At 42.4% G+C, this 15951-nt stretch overlaps 1 pseudogene; it reads right to left on the bottom strand.

Annotated features, from left to right (window-relative positions):
* Window positions 1-1356: 1356 nt before the first annotated feature.
* On the bottom strand, window positions 1357-15725 carry LOC116900954 (annotated as a pseudogene).
* Window positions 15726-15951: the final 226 nt, after the last annotated feature.

The following is a 15951-nucleotide window of genomic DNA, read 5'->3' as shown; positions in this document are numbered from 1 at the left end:
GCAGTGGCCCACAGATTTGACTCAGGACGGGAAAGGCCTGTGTCCCGGGGAAGAGCAGCTGTGTTGAAGTGGACAAATCAGTGTCATAACGAAGCCAGGAACAAGTGTTCTGGTGTGACCTCTCTTGGGAAGCATAGTGCAAATCAGAGCCCACAGTGCCTAGCCAGACGGTCTGAAAAGCTTCTGGAAGCCCTCCAAAACTTGGGTGGTTCGCCACGGTTTTGTTCTCTGCTAGCAGTTCAGTGAGGAAAAGCTGTGTCTATCAAGGGAAGCCACTGTTGGGCCTTGTAACAGCAGATTTTCAGCACTTTGTGAGAGCTGGTGGGTTCTTCTTTTATTCTCAAATAATGGACAAGGAGAAACACAGGGCAGAGAGAGAGAGAGCAGGGTTCAGCTTCGGTAGGTTATGCGACCCTATTGAAGTATTTACCTTCCCTACAACTCCCTTCCCTACTCTGGGATAAGGTTGAGGTATTATGGCCAGCAAGAGAATATTAGAACCATAACCTCACCTAGAAAAGACAATAAAAACTGCCTAAGCAAAACCATAGCCACCATTACCATCATGACCTCCATGACTACAGTTGCCACCATTACCACCACCTCTATGACAATCATCACCACTACTACTATGACAATGACCACTACTATCACAACTCACTACCACTATAAACACCATTACCACCATGTCTATGAGAACCACTATCATCTCCACCTCCATGAACGCTATAACTACCAGCACCATGACCAGTACAACTACTACTATAAAAACTACCACCACCACACTTACTGCTGTCATTACTGCAACACCAAAATTGCAACGACAGCCATAACCACACTCACCAGCACAAACATGACTGCCATCATGACTATCACCACAACCACTACTAAATAGGACTATGACCACCCCAGTCACAATCATGTCCACAGCCACCATGAACATGGTTATGACTACCACCACTATCATGACCTCTATTATGACTTCCACCAGCACAAACATCACCACAGCTACAACTGTCACCATCACAACCATTCTCACCACTATCACGGACTCCCTACTATGACCACAATCCCCACCATCAAAATAGCTCCAAATGCATGTTCTACTGCTCTAGGGTGATGCTTTCAAAATAAGAAGTAGGCCTTCAATGGAACTTAACATCAAACTCTAGTGACGCAGGACTCATTATCTATATACCCTCAAACCTAGAATCTATGCTCTCTCTCTCTCTCTCTCTCTCTCTCTCTCTCTCTCTCTCTCTCTCAAGAGGGCAACAGACAAAGGCTTGTTTTGCTTTAATGACTGATCCACATGAGGCCACACTCAGGCCACTGTATACAGACATAAAGGAAATTTTATTTCTTTGTTTCTTCCTCCTCAGACAGAGCCTTGATGATCTCTTTCTCCTTCACTTGGAGGTGGGTGCTCCTCCTGCATGTTTATGCTTCCTTGGTTTTAGACCTGTGAGCCTCAGCCTGGTTCACCATGAGCTTCTTGCCGGCCTTGTCTGCCTTCAACTTGTGGATGTGCTCCATGAGAATCTGCCTGTCTTTTTTTAATACATTCCCCTTGACCTTCAGGTATAGGCTTGATACATATGGTGGCTACTCTTTTCAGATTCACAGTATCTCCTGAGAAACCGGGGTAGAATTTTCATCCTTGTCATCCAGCTCACCTTCTCCAGCATTTGAGCATTGCTTCTCTATGCCTATATTCCTGTCTTCCATCAAGTCAACATATGTTTCTGGTGTCAAGCCTGGGAGTGGACAGTCACAGGCTTCTGGATGATCAGCCCATCTTTGATCTGTGGACGGGAATTGGCATTGGCAATTTCCTGGACTCACTGGGCTCTAACCAGATGCTTTTATCACAGTGGAGGACATTAGAGGCAAACCTCGTCTATATGTTGAACACACATGCAGCAGATGCAGCAGGGAAAGGAAGACTAGAATCTATTGTTGAGGTCAGATATTTACTATGCCCTGACCCAGCTGTAAGTCCTACCACTGCCTCACTGTTCTTGGCGACTCCCTTTCACCGAAACAAATGCATCACCGTCTCCACACCCTTGCTGACTCTACGGTCTCTATGGGAGCGTCTCTCCATCTCCTTGTGGATTACTGTTGATGTGCAGGTGGAGGCAGGCACAAGACAGGACAAGCCCTGTGATTGGGCAGTAAAACAGTAAGGTGGACACAGAGTTTTGGAGAGGGAAGAGAGAGGGGAGAAAGAAAATAAAGAAGAACCAAGATGGAGGAGAGAAGGATGACCTAGATCTGTGTGGCCTTAAAGGGCCACAGGTAGTTATGAATATTTCATAAGGGTTAGATTTTTTTATAGGACAATTTGTCTTATCTAGGCGGGCAGTTTATATCATTATCAAATGGTTGTGAGTTTATTGTGTGGACATTTTGTGGAATGAGAATTTAAGATATAAGTCTGATTGATAAATTGCAAGCTTATTGTGTTTTGGTTTTGGTTGCTGGGAATTGTGACTATAACCACAGGGGGCGGATGCTGGGAAGGTGAGCAGAGTCCTAAGTAAAAGAGTCAAAAGAGAGTGGCTGCTGCTGGGCCCAGCCAGAGAGTAGCGTGGGATGGAGACTGGGAGCTTAGCGGTTGAGATACTTCGCTGATTAAGATGACAATACCCAGAAGATGTCACGTGGTCTGCTGGAGTGGGCACCAGCATGGGATGGTGTGTCATCTTTAATATTTACTGCTACATCTTCACACATGTGCCTGCACACATATGCACTTGTACCATAGAATCTGATGAGGTGACTGAGAATGACACAGCCTTAAGAAGCTGGTGTAGTTTTCACGGTCTTTCTTTTCTTTCTTCCTTTTTTTAAAAAAACTGATTTTGTATTATAGTACGTGCATAGGGTCAGGATTGTCACTTTTGTCCTGTGTCCCATTGTGCCACTAGATCACCTTTGTTCTTTGTAAAATTACAATAATAAACTCTTTCGTCAGATGAACTTTGTTATGTGTTTCTAAGAATGTGCAGATAAAAGAGTTCATATAAAAAATGCATTGTGTGCGATTTGACCAATGAGTCAAATCTCATCTTCCTCTTGTTTCAAATTTGCACAAGTGCATGTGAGGGTTTGAGAAAGGCATGATGTGTAATGTGTACATGTTTCATGCTGTCTCATGCTCTGAGTCAAATGTATTCTGTGATACTTTATTCTATTCTAGGTAGTATAGAGAACACTCACAGATGAGTTTCCAATAAGTGACAGCTCTGGGAGGCACATGCTGTTAGGAAATGACAAGGTCACAGCAGGGTTATGAAATTTGATTAGTTTGTACAGTACATTCTGTACTCGTCAAATGGGAGCCAGACAGATGTTTGGTTCAATTTCACTTAAAAGGTATTTTCCTCAGATCTATATAGTAAAGCACAAGAATGGTATGCTTTTTTACAATGCTTGAGCTCCATGTGTTCTCCATTATGGATTAAGAGTTCTACAGACGCCAAAGCCAGTGTCTGCCAGCATAGTAAGCGTGTAGATGGTAAGTATCTTTTAACTACTCCATCTTGAGGGCTTTTCCTCCACTTCCCATGACCACTACACACAAGATACTGTCGAGCATCCACAACTAGTTTCTAGCACTCCTGGGTAAAAGGCTAGAACACCAGCCTGGACCTCTGGCTACTCCCTTCAGTCCTTTCTATTACAGTCTCCTGTGGAGAAGCAGTGCTTTACTTACTGGAAAATGAAAAGAGAATGTCAGGTTTGAGATAAATGATTTACTGTTACTGATCCAAATGGGAGTCACACCCTTCCCTTTGAGATACCCCCGAAGTTGGCTGGGAACTTGATAGAAGCAGACTCACCGTGTAAAGGGAGGAAAATGGGCATGACAGAGATGCTGACAGTGTCCAGGGGAAGTGACACCAGCACACATACACGTACGCACGTGCACGCACACACACACACACACACACACACACACACACACACACACGCCTTGATGTTAACGGAACTCTGGAGATATTTCACAACAATGAAAGTACAAAGGCTAAGATGCTAGAAGCTGACAAAAACTTGGAATGACAATTTGTCAAAGCCCAGAAGAGACGCTCACTTCATGGTACAGTACAAGGAAAAGGAAGCCCAGTTCAAGATGCTCTTAAGTTTTTGTAAAGAAAGAAAATATTTTAATTTTCAATGTTTTTAAGTTTCAAATGACATAGGACTGAACAAATATTGATCTGAATTAGTTTTTTCAATGATCTACACATTTAAAACCAAGGGTTAGAGAATTTTTAGTGTTTCAATAAAACTTTTTAAGGCAATGGAATCATTGTGGTTTCTCCAATGGATTATTCAGGCCTCTTTGCCTGGTAAGCTTGCAAATTCATTTTCTGGTTCTATGCTGTCGTGCAAAGAAGGGACTTCCTCTATTTTTAAATGACTGAAGATACCAAGTGCCAGGACAAGGTCATAGACTGGGCACGATGAATCTGCGTCTGTTGACAATCTCATTCTGCAGATGATGGCCCTGGACGTCTACAGGGGACTTTGCTTTATCATTCCCCAACTCTTGCATTCCAAGTGTAGGAGACATAGCCCAGTGTAACACTAATTCTGAGAAGTTGCACATAACTTTGATTGACAGACTCTTTTTACTTACTAACCCTAACCCCCAACCCTAAACCCTAATCCTTACCCTAAGCCTAACCTTCTGAGGACTTTCCCAGTTACCCTCTGTCGTGTTAGCTCATTACATTGTGGTACATGCTCACCTTCAAAGGATGGACTCACACGTTGTCTTTTGGTAGAGAATGCTTTGTCCAGGATTTGCCTTTCTAACTGTAGCTTATATCCTTGTGACTCCATAGGTGGCTAAGGATTGTTGTAAGGAGCACAGCTGATCAGGGTCTATTCCTCAGTGTGCTGGGGATCATCATTTTCTTTGGAGTGCGCATTCCTTAATGAATTATGATATTGGTGGGATTCTGCCAGGGCACCTCAAACTTCTTTTACCTTCTGTTATATTGCAATGTTGAACAGAGTGATCAATTTTCCCCATTGGTTTTGCTGTCCATCTCCCTAGACCTATTGTTACCTTACAGGTACATCCATGATCCTTCAGAGTCACATTTTCCAATTTCTTCCTTTAATTTACAAACTATTTTGTTCTCTAAAAGGTTTTTAATTTTTGTCCTACTTCTCTAGAATTGGTTTCTTCGATCATTTAAGGAATGTAATCTGTGGAATGTTTTGTTCTTACACTAGACTTGGCAAGAAAAAGGCAAAGCATAAAGCTTTCATATAAAAGAATACTTAGGATATATATCTTAACAGGTAAATGGTCAAGAAAATATCAAAGGTAGGATGGAAAGGTGGCTCCATGGATAGGAACATTTGCTCTATTAATATGAGGACCAGAGTCCCCAGCAGCCATATAGAAAGATGAGCGTGGTTGTACATGGTACCAAGAGAGGGTAGAAGCTTGCAGATTCTTGTAGCCTGCTGGTCAGTCAACCTAGCCAAAGTGGAAAGAGACTCTGACTTGAAGAAATAAGGAACAAAATGATAGAGAAAAACACTCTGGCCTTCTCATGAATCCCCATGGGCATGTGCACTTGCATATTCACATGCATGCAGCATGCAACATACCACAGTCATACATTCATGCACAACATATGCACACCATACATAGAAAAGCCAAAAGAGTTTTAAAAATGGAGGCATTTGGCACAATTCAGTGGATTTTTTCTCACAGTGGAAAAGCCCTTTGGGGACTAGTCCCTAAAAAGTAACTGGATCTACAAATGCCAGTACATAAGATATATGCTTCTGTTCACGCAGAATCTAAGTAAAATCAGAAAGAAATGTTGGGCCACCATTTTTTTTAATCTCTTAAGTCATTGTTGAGCAGGATTCAAGGCACTTGGGGTAAATAGTAAGGAGACCTGACAAATGCCCTTGACTCCTTTGGGTTCTGGTTTAGTGAGTAGAAACCATCAAGGGATCGCCTCTCGGCCTTTTGGCTGAGATCAGGTGTTAGAACCATCAAGGAAACTTTCTTGGTTATTGCCATTTTGAACTTGGAACTATTGGGCTCAGTTCAAGTGAAGTGTAGATGAACAGATGAAGTTAGCTTTTGCTTGAGTTTTTGTGTTACTGCCTCGAGTAGAAATCGAATCCAAAGCTTTTAGAAGTGTTAAATTCTTTTCACAATTCTGGCTTTCCTACTTACTTTCCCTTTTATCAGTCATGGCCAAAATTGGAAGACAAGCATGTCTGGCCTGGATGGATTTTAAATCCTACCAAGAGATTCAATCATGCCTGGTGCCTGGGGCTTGGCAAGGCTTCCACAAGCTTTTTGCTTGGTGGGTATCAGATGATGATGTCTGCCTCTCAAGCTGGGTTTCAGGAGAAGATGAGAAGATCTTGTCCTGGGAGTATCTCAGTTTTCCTTCCCCCAAGTCAGGGATGAAGGGGAAATGACCATGGAAATTAATACCCAGAACTCACTCCCTGGAGCAAATTAATATATTAAAGGAAAACGATTGAGTTCTTTGGCATTTGTTGCAAATTCTAGCTTCTCTTACTGCACTTGGCTAGTTAGCCATTGCAGTTTAATGGAAAGTTGGATACAAACGATTTGGGTTTTTTTTTTTAAGCTGCCAAACTCCATTATGAATCTCCAGAAAGATACAGATTTTGTAAACAAGTCATTGCCTTACCCTCCAAATTCACACTATTTACACACTGTTCAGTAGAAACCATGAAGTCTGACTATCAGGTGGGCTCTTAGAACTTAGCTGTAGTTTGTCAGTCATTGGATTTTAGATATTAAGTCTGTTCTTTATCCTGTCTGTATTTAATGGACATAAAGAAAACCACTGTCTTCACAAAGTTCTTATGGAGATGGGGATTATATTGAATAATATCTAAGAAAATGCTTCAAAAAGTCTCCTAAAAGTAGCGTGTTATTTTTACTGTAGTTTAATTCTGCTTTATCGTGATTTTTTAAAAGATAAAGAAAGCAGCATTCTGTCCCTTTCTTTCTCTGTAGTTTTGAGATAGAGTCTTGTGAAGCTGAGGCTGACTTTAAACTCCTGATCCTTCATTTCCCAAGTGCTAGGGGTATAGACATGAACACTCATTCCTAGTAGCATATTTTTAAAGGAAGCAAATTTAACCAACACTAGAATTTTATGAAGTTGGGGGTTCCAGGCAAAAGTCTATTGTGTAAATGAGATAGAATTCAACCTGAATGTAGTTTTCTATAGAGAACTCCAAAGATCTTAGATTTTCTGGAGTAGACAGAAAACTGAGGTTTTCTTTCTTTCCTTTTTTTTCTTAAAAAAAAAAAACCTCATATGAATTGAAGCCACAGAAATAAGGGCATAAACAGGTAACTTTCAGTTCATTTGGTAGGACTTTGGAAAATTTGTTCTCACACTGTAAAACAATCAAGTCCACTGGAATGCATCCTTCCGCGCCTGCCCCCCTGCAATTCTCATCTGATTTTCCTTTAGGAGTTTGGCCTCTGTAGAAATGGTCATCGGGTGGATTGGACCCTGGCTTCAAGCCTCATTCGTCTTCCTCCTAGTTCCCCTCACTTACTGACAGGTGCTCCTTAGAGCTCACTACTGCTTTAATTTGTTTACCTGATATTTAATTTGTTTTATCTGATGCAAATATTGTCTATGTTTTCTGTGTGTTACATTGCATTTGCACGTATGCCCATGTCTCTTCCCAGGAAGATGTTTTAGTCAAATCTGCTAATTAACAAAGCCTTTAATGATTTTGAATCTGTGTCACACTTAGAAAAGCCATCGTCTTCACAGAAGAATATGAAGAACATTTTTTCTCCTACTTTTTCATGGCCATCTTTTTAACAACAACAACAACAACAACAACAACAACGACAACAACAACAACGACACCAACACCAACGACCCACTGATACATTTAATCTTTCTAGCATTTGATTGTGTGTATAATATGCACCTGGGAGATTCCACCTCCCAGAATTCCTGGGTTCACTCAGCCCTGCCTTCCTTAGAACCTACCACTTCCCTACCTTGGCTGGCTGTCATGCTGGCATTCATGTTGTCTGCCAGACTCACATTGGAAGCCAAAGTCTCTGGGCCTGCCTTCATCTCCAGAATAGGAAAGAATGTGCCTGGTACCTCTGGCAGTTACAGTTTTGGCAAGAGAATGCAACCTGGAAGCAAGGACAGGCAACACTTGTGGTGTGGCTGATGATAAGGTGAGGAGAGGAGACAAAAGGCAGGCAACGTCCGGGCTCTCTTTCTGTGAGCTCTTCCAAAGTGCTCAGAGACACTGCTTTCATTGTGTGTGTATGCGCGTGAATGTGTACAGGTGTGTATGTGCGTGAGAATGTGTATGTATGTGTGTGTATGCAAGTGTGTGCACACACATGCATGGGCATGTGTGCGTGTGTGTGGTGTATCGTGTGTGTGTGTGTGTGTGTGTGTGTGTGTGTGTGTGTGTGTGTGTGTGTGTGGACTGCCTAGTTGTGACTAGCTGCGTCTCCTCATGAGTCCTAGCCAGTCCCCTTCACCTCATGTGGTCTTGCACAGGTCTTACCTAATTCCTTTTTCCTTCCACCTGCATTCCCCTGAAGTCAAAGCTCCTGGTGAACCTGAGCACGTAAGCCTTGCTCCAGGGTCTGTTTCTTAAGCTAGGACAGAAGCTATTGAACCTGTATTACCCACCGCCCAGACAGAATAGCCCTTTGTTATCAAGGCATTGGATAATCACCCTTCCTCACATGTACCTTCTGGGGTCTATTCTGAATGATCGAGTCTCTCTTTCTGTATCGTTACTATCCTTTCAATTCCAATAGGTTTAGGATTCAATATCTAGAAGGTTCTAAATGGTTTTGTATATGTGTGTGTTGAGAGGTGTTTACACAGGGACTTACTTTGTAGCTATGGATACTCTGACACTCACTGCATAGCAAAGAGTGGCTGTGAATTTGCAGCATTACTTCATTTTGAGCTGCCCGAGTTCTGGGATGATAGGCACAGATCCCCGTACCTGGATAAATGATTCTGAGTTCCCTGCCAGCTTCCTTCCTTCACCTATGCTCTCCTCTGACATTGCCTCTGACTTTGATTTTTGTTTCAGCCTCTAACATTTTCAGCATCCATGTTTCAAAGCATCCACGATGTTCTCTATTCTGCCGTCTACATTTGGTCATCACTGGCTTGTATTCTAGTGCTTTCTGTGATTTGAAAATGTGATCATAGCTTGTTAGTAATCCTCTATCCACTCTCTCCTTCCTTTCTGAGGAGACCACATTTTCCTACTGCTCTTATAGTCCCTTGCATGACAAGTCCATTTTCTGGACTCCCTACTGCCCAGTTTTGGTCCCTGGCTATTAGCAGAAACCCCATGTGGAAAGTCTAATAAAGTTCTTAAGAGACAGTGTGAGGTGACCTCTGCCTCCAGGTCTCCATCATCCTTTCCTCTGGCTTCCTGCCTAGAGTCTGTTAGACATTTTGGATTGTGAGTCTGAGGCCATCACAGTTGAGAAGTACATAGATCTCAGGTTTCCTGGAGAATCAGACCCTGACCTTTCATAATGATATGTCAGTATCTCATGTTTCCTTTGAGATAATTCTGTCTAGGGCACATGGAATAAAGTTAATATACTGAAGAAATAAAATAAGGGGTGAAAGGCAGAAGGAGCCAGGAATTTAAGGTCCCCATCACTTATCATAATCAAGAGTCAAGGCACCTTTCAGGAACTTTCAGATCGATCTCATATGACCCCCGTGGGCTCTATGTGAACCCTTAGATAAACAAAGTGTTTAGCAGTCCCGGACTCACCAACCCCTTCGTAAGCCCAGGGGCTTGGGAATCGTTATTCTGGAACTCAGTCTAGTTAGTGCCTTATCTCTCAAACACCATTTCAGATGGACTCTTGATGTGGAGACAGCAGAAAGAAGAACATTCCGAAAGGAAGTCTGCAAGGAGCATGGTCACATGGTCACATATGTCAGAGTGAACACGCCTTTGCAAGATGATGGAAAAAATACACACGGAATGGGCTTTGCCTCTAAAAGGGAAATGAGTCCCCGATCTGGAGTCAGGGACAGGGGAGTTTAGGGCTTCTCTTCGGAGCAAGTGTGCCCTGTGGACACTTTTGTCACATGGGCCTAGAGATCTGGAGTTGTGGGGAACCAGAAATGAGTGCTTTCCTATTTACATAATGAAATCCAAGTGAAGGTCCTGGGGACAGGAGGGAAAGAAGAGCTGAAGCTCCCAGCTCTGGGCTTCTGGAGAGTTCATTTTTGTTTAGAGTTGTTGGGGTTATGGCTGGCATAGAAGAGAGGCCAGAATCAGATACTGGATCACTTATGGTACCACTGGAACTCCCCCCCACCCCCAGCAAGTGAGGCCCAGAGGCTCAGACTTATAATTTCAGATCCTGGGGAAATCGAGAAAGGAATTTCAAGGCCTCATTAGGGTCACTCTGTGAGTTATAATCCTTTTGTTGGTCTGGTATGCACATATGTGCAAGGCTTAGGTTGGATTCCTGATGCCCAGTACTGAAATCCAAACCAAGCCAAAACCCACTAAAAACTAAATAAAATGATTGTTTAACGGTTGTTTTGTTCAACTTCTTTTGACAGAATCCTCGAGCTGAGAAGAATAAAACCATGAGACAAGTCGGAGAGGGGATTCCACCTCCCTCCCCGAAGTGTGTGCATGTGTGTGTGTATATATGCAAAATAGACTGTCCTTCTTTAGGTACTATGTACTAGGCTGACTGCCAATGATTACTTTTTAGCATAACTTGTTAACAGTTGGTAATGTTGTTTGGGGAAGGTTGGGAGGTGTGGTCTTGGTAGAAGAGGTATGTCACTTGAGACAGGCTTTGAGTTTAAATCCTTGCACTTCTTCTGGTCCTCTTTTTCTATTTCATGTTTGTGTTTGAGGATGTGAACTCTCATCCTCCTGCTTTGGCCACACCATGCCTGTTTCTCGCTGCCCTGCCTTCTTACCATGATAGACTCTTGCCCTCGGGAACCCTAATCTAAAACTCTTCTCCATAAGTCTCTTTTGGCTGTGGTGTTTTATGAAAGCATCAGAAAAGCAACAAATACAAAAGTATTTGTACAGGAAGCAGAACTCATGAGACGGGATTTCACAGTAATCTACAGTCAGCCTGGACCATGTGATAGTATCATTCTAAAGAAGGGTTCCTGAACCCCTTTTTTCTTTCCTGAAGAATCATAGTGTTTAGATGTGAGTTGGGGAACTGCGTCTCATCAAGCTTGAGGTCAGTGTTTCTTTACCTTCCTAATGCTGCGACTCTTCAATACAGTTCTTTGTGTAGTGGGGACCCCTAACCATAAAGGTATTTCATTGCTACCTCATGACTATAATTTTGCTGTTGCTATGAACTGAAACATAAACATCTGATATACAGGATATCTCATATGTGACTCCAAGTGAGTCACAAGACACAGGCTGAGAACCACTGTTCTAGATGATTCTGTAGCCATTAGAATTCTAAACCTGTTGATGTGCATTCACAATACTCATAGTTTCTCATATAATTTTAGATCCCAGGCACTACAGGCTTCATATTCTATGTGCAACGTGTACTCTCATTGTATAAGTGAGAAGTAAAGCTGCATAAAAGTTGTATATGTTATTCTAGACTCTATATAGGTGACGTCACAAATGGAATCTATAGGAATCTTTTTTCTCATTTCTATAACATTGCGTCATTAAAAAGCCATGCTGAGGAACGTGTAAACAATATAAGGGAGTGTCCAATTGAGTCCAAATATGAGAGAATATGAAAAATCTGCAGTGTGACAAGTGTTCTGCCTCATAAATTGGTTTAAAAATGGATGGACATTATTCAATTGTCCCCATATGTATAAAGTGTTCTAAAATTCACCATGGCTCACACACACGCACACACACAGCAGACCATCTACAAAAAATAAGTGTCAGCTTCAGCCCTTGGAAAAGACTAAGGAAAATTAGTGAAACAGGGCCCTCTCTAGCATGTAGTGGGCGACGGAGCCTTAGTTGATCCCGTCTCACATTTGCCATGACACTCATTGGCTGTGACTCCCACGAGTTCAGAAACCCTGCCACCCTGTGCTTTTGAGCTATACAGTTCCTATGAACCCATCAGACTATGATATTATAGGTCTAGACTCTTGGGACTGGGCATTACAGGATCGTTTGAAGTGTCTGTCATTTTCCCTAGACCTACGTTAGCACTAACCACATAACTTCATGGCAGGGATTTTAACCATCACTCTGAGATGAGAGTCTGAGTTTGAGGATCAAATTTGCTCCCAGATCTGGGATCACATAGAGTGCTTGCTTGGCTTTCTTTGTTGCCATCGGTATCATTTAGGAGAAATTCTTAATTCTTAAGTATCAGATGATAGAGGGGAGGTGTCAGAAGAGGTAGTGTGTCCTTTCACTTTGTTCTCCCTCTGTCCCTCCTTCTATTCCCTTTCTCCTGCTAATCTCCCAAAACTAAGGCTTCAACTGCTATTTTCCTAGTTAACAACAAGTCCTAGATTTGGGCAAGGGAAGTGATATCAAGGTTATGAGCGTGAAATTGTTTCTTTTTAAGAGAATATTTCAGACTCATTTGTTAGAAATTTAAAACAGAGAAGAAAGGGAATGCCTCCCCGATATTGTGAAACCTCTCTTGGGTATTGCTCATCCAATCTGAGGTAAATAGAATAGAAATTTCTGGTCCAAAGTCTTTACCATCTGTAGGTATGGAATGGACATATGGGGTAACTCTTTTGTGGGATTGCTAAAGTACTTCCTGATCACATAAGGAATCCCAGCAGCACATAGTATGAGTGTACACACACACACACATACACACACACCCACTACATACATATACAATACACCCATGCACACACACTACACATACACATTTACATTCACACCTGCACAGGGCATATGCACACATAAATGCATGTATGCACATACACAAACACATACATACACATATACATATGTACACATACAAACACACACATACTACACATACTCAAATGTATTCACACATATACTTTCACTAACATATATACATACACATACACATGTACATATACTCATATACATATACATGTACACACACACACACACACACACACACACACACACTTCTGATAGAATGACCCAGCTTTAGGCTTCTTGGAGAGGGAAGAGAAAAGCAACAATCTAGATGTAGAAGTTCAAAACAATTGTGCCCTTTTGTTCTATGACATTAGATAGGAAATCCTGAGTTAATAGCAACAAGAAGAAACCTGTTTCTTTCACTGAACTGTGCAGATTTTGTTATGTAGGTCTGTCATGCTAAATACCTATAGTTATCATTCGTCCTTATAAAAAATTCTCAGCCAGCTCAAGTGTTCCTCACTATCTGTAGTGAGAGATGAAGAGGGTCTGTCTCCTGCGGAGAATGGACAGTTGGTCACCTTGGAGGATGATATAATGTACTTTGGATGCTGTCTTCTGGCCTTTAGAATTTCCATCTTCTAGGGAAAAGGATACTGGGCTGGGTGAGGAATTCCATGTGCCAGGGATATGCAGCCATTTGTTCGCGGTGTTACCCTTGGTACATTCTTTCTGAGGCTCAGTTTATTCCATCATTTCAAGTACATGTCCACACAGCCGCCACAACGGCTTTTCCAAAACAAAGCCCGCGTTACATAAGCTCCTTGCATCAGCAGCAACCCACAGCTTACAAATAGTGGCTTTCAGCCCTGTTTCTGACCTTACATCACTTGCAAAGCAATCCCCTTACAAAGCAAAGTATTGATTCAGGGAACCCCTGCTTCCCCTGGGAAAAATACCTGGACTCCTATATCCCCAAAACATTGAGACCCTTTCACAATCTGGTCACATCCCTAATCACAGACCAAGCTCCTTCAGGGTCCCCTTAAGGACTTTAGCTCTGTCTACCACAATGAAACAGTTCAGTGAGCCATGGCCTCACCACCACTGGGGCATCTCCAGAGCTGCCAACCAGCCATGGGAGAGTAAAAAGCCCCTTGCTATGACCCTACAGCATTGGGCATTCGCGCTTTTTATTACAACCAGTACAGCATTTAAATCAAGGATTTCCATTGTTAAATTTATTTAAAGACCTCTTCGATAACCAAGACAGTACATACTACCATTCTGTATAGCTTGCCTGTTATACCAGCATCACATTGCTTTAATAGTCTAATTGCAGGTAACACACAAGTCTTCGCTCTTTATAACTTTTTCAAATTTTCCACAAATACCTCATCCTTAAAATTTACTTTAGGATGAGTCTACCTATGTATGTCTATGTACTTGACATATATGTATGTATGTATGTATGTATGTATGTATGTATGTGTCTGTATGTACACATGTATAGTTCCCACAAAGGACCGAAGAGGGTATTGGATTCCTAAGAGCTGGAGTTGCAGGAGGTTATGAACCACCATGTGGGTGCTAAGAACAGAGCTCAGGTCCTCTGCAAGAGCAGCAAACTTCTCAAAGGAGGATTTCTCGTCATTTCCTGCCCAGGGACTTCTAGGCCCTGTGTCTGATGTGCATGATGTCTTTAGCAATAGGGACTCAACTTCCCCTCTGGGCAGGGAACAGCCAAGGGCAAGAGTCATAGCCTGTGCGGTTGGAGAGTTTCTTGGGCAACCCTGACCAGCAACTCTAAAGAGGGCTTCTCGAGGCTAGTGTTGGGGCTTTGTTAGTTGGTCTTTGGCTCTTGGAGGGAACATTATCAGCCCTGATGTAAAAATTTCATTTAAACTTTATATGTGCATTTATATACAAACTTATGTTTACTATAGGATTTTTTAGGTCAGTTAATAGTTAGACAGTAAATAGTATGATTCTTGATTTTTTGAGGTAACCATAGTTATTGTTTAATATTTCAGACATGTAAAAGAAGGTAATTGTTCCTTAAACTTTGATATGAGCTTTTTTTCCAAAGGTCATAATTTTTTTTTCTTTAAAACCCTGAACCTGCAAAATTGGCTTCCTCTTTTGTCCAAGAACCACTCAGGGAAGGGTTTCATCAACTCTTTCTGAACACTGACCATTTTCCTGTGGTAACGTGAAGTACACAGAGCACACATTTTAGTAGTGGGTAGTGCTGAAGGAAGTCTAGACTCAGACAGTAGTGATAGGGGTGCTGGCCTGGGTGAAGAGCTTGATAAGCAGTCTGGGGATTAAAGGGCCTAAGAGCAGGGCCAAAGAGAGGAAGCAAGCAGACCTGAAAGCAATGTCAGGATTTAGTCAAGGGCCAGCCTTGGCTCTTGTCAGCACAGATAGTGGTTGATAGGTACATTTGTTCCCCTGTGCATGGCCTTATTTAGTTTTAACACTGCCGAGTGCCATGGGGACACAAGCATCGTTCACTGGCATCTTTCATTGTCAGTCAGTGGTGAAAAGCCAGGCGCATATGCTACCTGGGAAGAAGAGACTGTGACCTTCTCTTACCATCCTCTTTCCTAAGGTGAGGATCTCTTCCTAAGAGACATAAGAGGAGGCTGTCTGTGAGTGACAGAATGTGGAAGAGCTGGAGAACAGATTTCTTTCCCTGTCATAAGGATTGTACTACCCACACTGGTGGCTTTACTGAAAATCCCTTTGGCAAAGATGATTTTCATATTTGGATTCTGGTATTTGTCTTTTTCCACTCCCTCGTTTTGGCACAGCCGCTGCATTGTTCGTGCACAGCTTTATGGGTGAGACTTCAGAGTGATCAACAGTAGCTTGAAGGAAACCTGAGATGAGTGGAATGTGGGGTAGCCTGCACTTCCTTTATCCTCCATGTCTGATTTCATTTTTCCTCCCTTTCATCTGGAGTAGGTGTTTTGGGTCCAGGGTTGAGGGGAACATGTCTGCCCACCGTTTTCCTGTTGTTCTCTCTTCAGATTGGATAAGGCTCTG

The sequence above is a fragment of the Rattus rattus genome, chromosome 5 (assembly GCF_011064425.1).
Source record: "Rattus rattus isolate New Zealand chromosome 5, Rrattus_CSIRO_v1, whole genome shotgun sequence".
Taxonomy (NCBI): Eukaryota; Metazoa; Chordata; class Mammalia; order Rodentia; family Muridae; genus Rattus; species Rattus rattus.
Note: the sequence above shows the minus strand (reverse complement) of the source record. Positions and strands in the feature narration are given on the sequence as shown.